The 7,325-nt window shown below is 48.5% G+C and overlaps 1 long non-coding RNA gene across 1 annotated transcript; it reads right to left on the reverse strand.

The window, feature by feature from the left end:
• Window positions 1–3,386: 3,386 nt before the first annotated feature.
• LOC141099723 (uncharacterized) lies at window positions 3,387–5,023 on the reverse strand. The gene is made up of 3 exons (XR_012234508.1): window positions 4,893–5,023; window positions 4,207–4,738; window positions 3,387–3,979 (listed from the first exon to the last, which is right to left on the reverse strand). It is a non-coding gene; the product is annotated as an uncharacterized lncRNA (long non-coding RNA).
• Between the last annotated feature and the right edge of the window lie 2,302 nt (window positions 5,024–7,325).

The raw sequence follows: 7,325 nt of genomic DNA on the forward strand, positions 1-7,325 counted from the left end.
GTCCTCCTGTTAGACTGAATAGTAACAAGAACCAGTGCCAGACAGGAGCCTTATTTTATATCTTTGCTGTTGCCCCTCTCCTCTTCATCCCACTCTAACAGCCATGAACCGTCTATGGTGTAGGGATTTACCTAAGTGCCACTTTCCTTCACTTCTATACTTGCTCTCAGGTTTATTTGTGTGAGGATAAGAGCTTTTCTTGCCTGGCTAATAAGAGTTTTAAAACTTTTTTTTGTATGGATTTTATTGGCTGCGGTAGAAAAGCGTGAGCATCTGATAATAAGACGACCATCAGGGTTGTGATCCTCTTCTATTCTGGAACCAGCTGCCTTTTATTGAAGACTTTTACAATATTTCTGCAAATCAGGAGATAAATTCCCTGTGCTAGGCAGCAAATTGAGGGCACGAACATCGCAAACAGAAGAAAATAAATATCATCAAAATATGATAAGGCCAGGAAGTAAGGAGAAACATGAGCATTCAGGGGGGTGAAAGGCAGACTCAGTGCTGGGAACTGCAATGCAACCAATATCTGCCCTAATGGGAAAAATGTACAACCCCACCCCAGAAAATGCAGCACTACTACGGGTGATAATCACAGGGGAGGATCAGTTCCTCTCTCATCTGTCCTGGCCAGAGAAAGCCGCGTGATGTCCACGCCAATGGTGACCATTCGTGGACCTGTTGTATCCGCCAGTGCGGTGGGCAGTTTTTACACCACAGCTCTCCCTTCTAGCAAAGAAAGTGGTCCAAATAGGCCGAACCAAAAAAGTTTATCTTAAACTAACACCTTTAATAGTTCTGACCAACTATTTGTTAACTCTTGTTGGAAGCCAAAATAAATAAGAGATGCAAAAATTAGAAGACTCCATGTTAACATCCACTTGCACATTAAAAAGTCATCTGAACCTGAAAATTTCTGCAAAATTGATGACAAATGTGTATGGACGCTTCCTGACTGTTTGTGGGCAGGATGAATATACATGCCAGATCCTTTTGTTGCTAACTCTGCCATTTGGAAGAGTACAGAAGAGTCTTGAGGGGGACAGAAGGGTCTGGAGGGGAACTGAGGAGTCTGTAGTGGGACAGAGGTGTCAATAGGCACCTTACTCTCCACATACAGGTGAGCACTCAGCCAAGCATGTATATGTATGGGGGGTCTGGAAGGGAGATTTATTGGCCGAGCTGTGGGATGTGTATGGCCACTTTAGGGCATGTGCACACGCTGCGGATTGGGGTGCGGATTTGGCCGCGCGGATTTTGTAAAATCCGCAGGTAAATCTGCAGGTCAAAAGACCTGCGGTTTTACCTTCGGATTACCCTGCGGTTTTTCATCTCCACAATGGAGGAGTTGGCAAACCGCAGTTGAATCCGCAGAAAGAATAGACATGTCAATTCTTTCTGCGGTTTCAAAACCGCAGAAAAACCGTGTGGAGAAATCCGCACCGTCTGCACTGCGTTTTTTTATTCCCATAGGGAATAATGGTACTGCTACGCTACGGAACCGCAGCAGAATCCACGGCGTGTGCACACACCCTTAGGTGGCTGTCACACTCTGTAGCCAGGGTGTGTTATTTTACTTCAATGGTAGCAAAAACTGGTAGCTTTGTTGTGATTCTCAAAAATCGTGGAAAAAATATGAATTTTCCAAAATGCGGCAAAAAAAAAAAATATCACACAGTCATATAGGAGATGCATAAAACATAACCAGGACTGCAGTCTGTTAGACAATCGACAGTCAGACCTGCTGCAGAAAAGATCAAACTACCAAAATGCCAAATTGACCGGCCATCTGTTACCTGTGTCATATTTATTGGACTCACTACATTAGTGACTAATGATCGCACGACCATTCTCCCGGCGAGCCTCCAAAGTATCCTTTTGTCTTATAGAGTTGTTTAAAGGCTTGATCATGGATGTTTTTTTTGTAAAATTGCTTTATAAAGTGAAAGATCACATCTTTGTTTAGCCGACACAGGATGCAGGCAGGTGGTGGTCATGTGGGGTGTAGTGGCAGCAAGTGCACCCAGGCCCTGAAGTTTAAGGTCTCCCTGCCACACAAGAAGATACCAGTATTATAAAAGGCACATGGTAGGTTGGTGTCTAGTTATAAATTTTGCATAGGGGCCTTGGAGATTTAAAGGGGTTGTCTAACTCTGGAATGTGTCAAGAGCACACAACGCTGATTTTAGTAGTAGTGGGATAAAACGTCTAGGTGTGACCTCAGCCCAAGATTTTGTCACCTCTGCCTCTGGTTATAGTTGTTTTCACTGACAGCTGAGAACAAGTAATTAATAAAATGGAGGTGTAATAATACAATGTAACATTTACCGTCTGCTCTCATCGTTCATGCTTATAAGCTCTATAATTAGCAATTAAGAGCAGTATGATTTGATGATTATCTCTGGAGCAGTGCATTATGTGCTCCCTGCAGTGCAGCGCTCCACTGATGACATGCTCTGTTATTGCACTTACTCCCATTACATCTGTAATCGTAGCATTCTGGGGTCTCCAAGACATGAAATAGGGTAATGGATGAGAAACACCAGAGACGGATGCTGTATTCGCCGTTCACGCTCAGTTTGTTCTATAGGTTGGGCCCACAGTGTTCTGCGCCATTAATAACCATGTGGAGAAACCGCACGCGGTTTACAGTAAATTCTATGCAAGAATCGGTGTAGCATATAAAACAATGTGCTGTCCTCGCACTTCCCGTGCATCCATGGTAAACGGAGGATGTTTGCGCAGAACACTACTGCACCGTGTGATCCCGGCCTTATAGTCCATGCGATGTGTGTGTGTAAAATAAAGCAGGTGGACAATAACTGATCCCCGCTGGTGTATAAGTGACATTGTGTGAATGTTGCTTCTGCAGACACTGCTTGTGGTCACACAGCTAAGCCCAATGCCACCTTGCTCTTCACCGTGTTTGACTTCGGCCTGAGAACCATCGCAGTACCCCAAGCAGACTGCAATGATCTGACTCGTTATGAAGCAGAATAAAACCCAATATCAATAGTTTTCTGTGCAGGATGTGGGTTTCTGATCACATTTCAGCAGCATTCCAAACTATTCTGCAAATTGGATGCAAGTGTCATAAAGATGTCATTTTTGGTTTTTCCCATAACCTCATGGACGGTTTGTGTCTCGGGGTCTTTGGTCACTGAAATCAATCTCAGACCTCTGTGATAATTAGTTGCCAGGCGAGGTCCAATTTAAGAAAAACTCCTTAAGAAGGACATTCCTTATTATTAACAGCAGCAGGTTTCAAATAATATGGGAAAGAAAAAGCATCTCTGCTGCCTAAAAGTGTCACACAGTGCAAAGAATCGGACAAGGTATGAAAACATTAGATATTTCATGAAAACCTAAGAGCGATCATCATACTGTGAAGAGATTTGTGGCTGATACAGAGCACAGATGGGTTCATGCAGATAAAGGCATAATGAGGAAGGTTCCTGCAGATAAAAGCATAACAAGGGAGGTTTCTGCCAGACAAATGCATCAAATTAAAAGACCAGCTGCTAAAATCTTATTACAAAGCAGCAGACAGGTACATGAAGCTGCTGGTGTCTGTGGAATCCGCGAACCTGCAGGTGTCTGATACTCCAAAGGTGGCAGTTTTGCATAATCCTACTATTCAGGTAACTATAAACAATGATCAAAAGCAGAATTGAGTGCAGTCACCCTAACATACATGAAGACTCATTGTATACCAGCCATGTTTACTGATGATGCAGCGCAAACCTGGATGGTCCAGATGGATAATTAGTGGATGGTGGGTAGACGGCCACCATGTTCCAACAAGGCAGTAACATCGGCAAGGAGGGGATGGAGTCATGTTTGGGGCTGGAATCATGGTGAGAGCAGGTACAGTGGCTCCTTTACGGTCCTTGAAGCGGTGAAAATGACCTCAGCAAAGTATATAGATTTTGACTTGCCACTTTCTTCCATGATATAGAAATAAGAACTCCGCCATCTGTAGAAAAACCATCTCATGCTGATAAAGTACAGGCCGGAGCAAGCCACCCCCTCCCCCCACGTGGCGTTAGCAAAAGCCAGCATGACAGGGGGTTGAAGGGGGGTGGGGATATGTTAATATGGGTCAGAATTTTCATTAAGGGGGTTATAGGGCGAGTTAGGGTTGGGGTTTGGTCAGTTCCTGCTATGGAGGCATACTGAGCAGTCTCCCATCTCCCTGCTTACCGTTATGTGATCCATTGAGCAGGTCCTGGAGAGGCTGTGGGTGGCTGCCAATGATCAGCTGCCCGATTGGCTGGAAGCTCAGGTGTCCAGGATTATAGGTGGAGGCAGCGGGGATGTCCCGGTGGTCGTCACAGGCAAGCGGCGCTCTCTGCGTGTCAGGCCTCCGGAGCGCTTGTCCCCCGATGTGCCTCATAGGCCCCAGCGCCGGTGCAGGAACCCCTCTAGGCACCCATCGGGCCGAGTACCTGCCCGCAAATGTCCAAGAAGGCCCCGGTCTGGGAGGAATCCATCAGCCCGACTGGGGCCTGCGGCGGGTGAGAGGCCTTCTCCCCTGTTGCTTCGGGGGCAGAGCCTTTGCACGCCGGGTCCTCGGTAGCTCCCTGTGATGTCACGGCGGGTCGCCATGGTGATGACCCTGCCAGGAGGCCCGCCACCTTCTCTGGGCACAGACGTCGGGGGGCTGAAACCCTGGAACCGTGCAAAGCATCCAATGTCCATGCCAAAATTCAACCAGCACCATCTCAGCGTAAGCCTGGGATAGACAAGATAATCCAAGGATGCCAAACATGTTACTAGAGACAGAACCCAAGTCAAGTCATAAATAACACTTCAAAAAGTGCTCACTGAAACACCAGTGCAGAAGCAACAAAGAAATACTCGTAAAACAAACTCTCGGTTGGTCTTACCCTTCTGGTCGTATCATGAAAAAATTTGGTTCGGTTAGGCTAGTTTCACACTAGCGTATGGCAGAGCTGTGGAGGGATGCGGACTTCCTCTGTGAAACTCCGCCTACTGCTGCGCCTCCTCCATTCAGCTCCGCCTATGTCGGCATGCGGCCTGCATAGCCTATCTTTAGCATTGGGTACGCAGGCCATGCCGATGTATGAGGATGCCTCCGCATGTGTCGTTTTGACGGTGCGGAAACCACAACAAAATCCAACACGTTGTGTTCAGCGCAGGTCGCCGCACCGTCAAAACGACGCATGCGGAGGCATCCACATACATTGGCATGGCCTGCATACCCAATGCTAAAGATAGGGTATGCAGGCCGCATGCCAACGTAGGCGGAGCTGAATGGAGGAGGCGTGGCAGAGGGTGGAGCTTCATGGAGGTGGAGCGCCCCACCAGGGCGTAGCGGGGTACTCGGTACCGGGCCCGCTGATTTCAATGGGAGTTGTCACGGAAGCTGTGACCCGGTCCGTGGCCCTGGGGCTCCATGGCAAAAGGGGGGATGAATGAACAATGAAATAAAGTTTATGAATAGTTCGTGACGCCACCTGTGGTGTTCGGCAAGTGAGGTGTTAGGCCGACGCTGCATGCAGATACTCTGGGACAGGTGGTGGGTTGCAGCCAAGATGGTGAAGCTCCCCACAGGTGGAGCTGTAGTCCCAGGGCAGTGTAGATGTAGCAATGGAGGAGAGGCACGGGCGGTGTAGAGGCCGGTGCCCAGATGTAGTGGTGCGGGGTGTAGTGGTGCCGGAATAAGTGGAGGACACCAGGGCATGTAGTTCCAAAGCTTTACTCACAGTCTGCAGTTCACACAGATGCCTGCCTCCGTGCTGTGTCCTCCGGGTCCTGGGCTCAGTCAACCTCCAGGCAAGATAGGCTGCTCCCTTCCAACACTCCGCCAACATGTACCTTTCTGAGCGTCTCCTCTATAGTGCCTTTAAGTGAAGTACTCCTAGTACTGAGTTACACTGGAGTGCCTCCTGACAGATGTTCCCAAGAACTCTACTTGTACGGCAGACAGCTGTAGCCTGCTTCGGGGGCTCCTTACTCCTGAGTCCCGGCTCACTATCCAAGTTGCTGTTGTGCCCCAAGTCTTAGATGGGAGTAGTGCATTTACAGCCCACTACTCCACTGGTGTCTGCTGCAGAACCATTAGTGTCCATACAACCTTGGAGACAGGGCCCCAGCCTTGCTCTTAGAACTTCTAGGCAGGGTTCTCCTCTAACCCACGTCCTCTGTGTTCCCTTTTACTCCTACGTTCCGTACTTGTCTTTCTCTCCTATGGAAGCTTCAGGCTTCAGTTCATTGTCTTTCTCCTTATTTCCTTTCCTGTGCCAGCTGGCTCAGATCATTGAGGCAGCTGCAGCACTCCTTCCTCCATCCCTCTTCCAAGGATCCTCACTCCTCTCTGAGTGACTCTCTCTCTGACTGACTAACTAACTACTCACTGAAATTCTAAACCTTCCCACTCTTTTATGTATTTTAAACTCCACCCACCTCCCAGCACGTTTCGTGTTTCCAAGCAGGGAACCACCAAAGGTGCTCTGCTACTCTCTAAGCAAGGAGCCGCAATGTGGCTTTGCTACACTACTTTGTGGTGAGGGGTGCAGGTGTTGGAGCCTGGTTAGGAGTTCCCACCTTACCTGGATGGTTGGGCACCACACCTCAGGAGGAGGTGCAGTACCTCTGTGGCGACTGAAGCCTCAGGGGCGCCACAGAAGAAGTCTGCATCCCTCTGCAGCTCTGCCATACGCTAGTGTGAAACTAGCCTTAGTCAGTAGAGGAGGGGGACAGATCCTGATGGCCCATGTGCTGCAGAGAACAATTTCAGTTGAGCCCTTAGTAGCGGGAAGCTGCAATGACCCTGCTGACCTAGCCTGAGCTAGTCATTCCTTTAAGAGATGCCCCTCACAAGAACCTTCATCTGTAACATCACTTACCCTAGTGCATCTTTACCAAGAAGAGATAAAATATTCCTGACATTTCTGTCTGCTTTCCCAAACTCAACAAGGGGCCAAAATTGGGGAACACGTGACACTGTACTGGCAGCCTGTTCCTTTAAGGATACTGCAGGGACAGCATGTGATGCGACTAGGGAGCCAGGCTGGTATCATGCAATCTGAAGGTCAGTCTGCTATCGTTATGTGCCATCGAGTGGTGTAACCAAAAATGGGTGCAGGTGTGGGTACAGCCCCATGAGAGATCTGTGGTGAGAATCTCTATACAGGTGACAGCGAGCCTGTGGTTCTGGGGACCTCATCTGGTCACCGAGCATCCAGGTGGTAGGTTCTGGTGATCTGAAAAGCCAGGGTTCATGATGGAGTTGACTGGACCGACTCTGCTAGCTGCCCCCACACATGACCCATATACACTGACCTCTCCCAGAGCCT

This window comes from Dendrobates tinctorius, unplaced genomic scaffold, assembly GCF_039654945.1.
Source record: "Dendrobates tinctorius isolate UK_male_01 unplaced genomic scaffold, ASM3965494v1 ptg000010l, whole genome shotgun sequence".
Taxonomy (NCBI): Eukaryota; Metazoa; Chordata; class Amphibia; order Anura; family Dendrobatidae; genus Dendrobates; species Dendrobates tinctorius.